Below are 2,492 nucleotides of genomic sequence, written 5' to 3'. Positions count from 1 at the left end.
TGCTTTAACTGATAGGAAAAAAAATCTGTCAAGAATCTTTCAAGACATTTCATGGAATTTATGTATTGACCATCACCCTTGGACTCAATAGACCGAGATTGTTAATTGGACAATTTGAATGATCTTAATACTGATTTAAGCTTTTAAATGCTTTTTTTTTTCAAAGATGTTTTCATCCCAATGCCAACATAACAATCAGGAAAGTGAGAATGATTTTATCATTTATCAAATTATCCCTGGATCAAATAGTGCAAACTGATTCCGAGGCCGGGCCCCGATTCCTTCTAGCTTGTGTTGTAGCATGTGTACAAATTGGTGCTCGCTCTACGTGCTGCTAGCCAGGGCCCGCATTCAGGTTCCGCAGCGTGGCCAGGGGCCTGGCCTAGCAAGTTCCACACCTCACCCTCGGGACTGTGGTTCCATCTCAACCAAACAGCCCTGTTGGGTGATTTCCCTTTGACATTTCTGTTAGTTTATTTCTTTTATAGTTTCATTTTTCACGGAGTCTATCAGATCATATAAACGTAAGAAGACTTGAAGTCCTGTTGGGCAGGTGGGCACAGGCCGCGCTATTCTCCTCACCACTCTCTCCACCATGCCTTCGTGGCACAGAACGAGTGTCAGGAAGTCACGCCGCTTCCGCGCACGGGCTCCGCGGAGGCGGCCCTTGCTTCCCGCAGAAATGAGGTGCCGTGGATGGCGGTGGCAAGCGCACCGCAAGGCTTCGTTACCTCCTCAGGAACGCCGCCTTTGCCACGTGGAGCTGCTCTGGAGCGCCGTGGGAGGCGTCACTGCGGAGGGCCGGGGCGGCGTGCACGGGGGGGGGGGGGGGGTGGGGGCTAGTCCTTCCCACCACCTCCTGCTCCCATTTTTTAAGATGGATAAAGCTGTGTGACCTAAGCCGTATTCATCTGACCCCAAAGAGGATTTTATGCATAATTATGCTTTTACATTATGCCCATAAGGCCAATAAAAGAAGCAGCCATGTGTAATTTACACTTGCATTTTCCATAAAGTGTCCATTGGTAGCATTTTTCAGAATCATGTTGCTCAATGCCCCTCTTATACCTTAGGACTGAGAAAACTTTTTCTGAAGGGCAGTGTAAACTCATATCAAATGTGACGGATAGGAGGTATATTTAGATCCCATTCTGTGCTCAATTTCTGTGTTATGTATAGCTCTACCATTCATCCATCATTTGTCCATCAGCCATTTGATTATCCACTCACCAATTTGTCTACTCCTCTCCTACAATGTATTTACCATCTACCCACCATCCATGCATCCATTCATCTACCATTCATTCATGATCCATCCACCCATCCATCCACCCATCCATCCACCCATGCGTCCACCCATGCGTCCACCCATCCACCCATCTATCCATCCATCCACCCATCCATCTACCCATCCACCCATCCATCCATTTACCCATCCAGCCATCCATTTATCCACCCATCCATTTATCCACCCATCCACCCATCCATTTATCCATCTATCTACCAATACAATCACTCATCTATCCATCCATCCATCCATGCATCTACCCATCCATCCACCCATCCATCTACCCATCTGCCCATCCATCTATCCACCTACCCAATCACCCATCCATCCACCCATGCATCCATCCATCCACCCATCCACCCACCCATCCACCCATCCATCCACCCATCCATTTATCCACCCATCCGCCCATCCATCTACCCATCTACCCATCCATGCATCCACTCATCCATACACCTATCCATCTACCCATCCACCCATCCATCCATCCACCCATCCATTTATTCATCCATCCACCCATACAATCACCCATCTATCCACCCACCCATCCATCCATCCATCCATCCATCCATCCATCCATCCATCCATGCATGCATCTACCCATCCATCCACCCATCCATACATGCATCCATCCATCCAACATCCATCTATCTGCCCATCCATCCATCCACCCATCCATCCACCCATGCATCCACCCATCCAATCTCCCATCCATCCATCCATGCATCCATCCATCCATCCATCCATGCATCCACCCATCCATTCACCCATGCTTCCACCCATGCATCCATCCATCCATCCATCCGCCTATCCATCCACCCATCCATCCACCCATGCATCCACCCATGCATCCATTCATCCACCCACCCACCCACCCATCCATCCATCCATCCATCCACCCACCCATGCATCCACCATCCATTCACCCATGCTTCCACCCATGCATCCACCCATTTATCCACCCATCCACCCATCCATCCATCCATCCATCCATCCATCCACCCATCCACCCATCCACCCATCCACCCATCCGTCCATCCATGCAAGCATCAAGGTACAGAGTGAAATTTCTTCATTTGTCTTCCAGTCTCTACTTATTTTACTTTCATTTTTCTTCTGTTGGTTGATTTTGGTGTTATGTTTATATAGATGAAGATCATCTGAATCCCATTTATATAGAGAACTTATTTGTGGCAACTGTTGG

The sequence above is a fragment of the Perognathus longimembris genome, chromosome 2 (assembly GCF_023159225.1).
Source record: "Perognathus longimembris pacificus isolate PPM17 chromosome 2, ASM2315922v1, whole genome shotgun sequence".
In the NCBI taxonomy this organism is placed as follows: domain Eukaryota; kingdom Metazoa; phylum Chordata; class Mammalia; order Rodentia; family Heteromyidae; genus Perognathus; species Perognathus longimembris.
The sequence above is the reverse complement of the archived record's forward strand: the minus strand, read 5'-3'. Positions refer to the sequence as shown.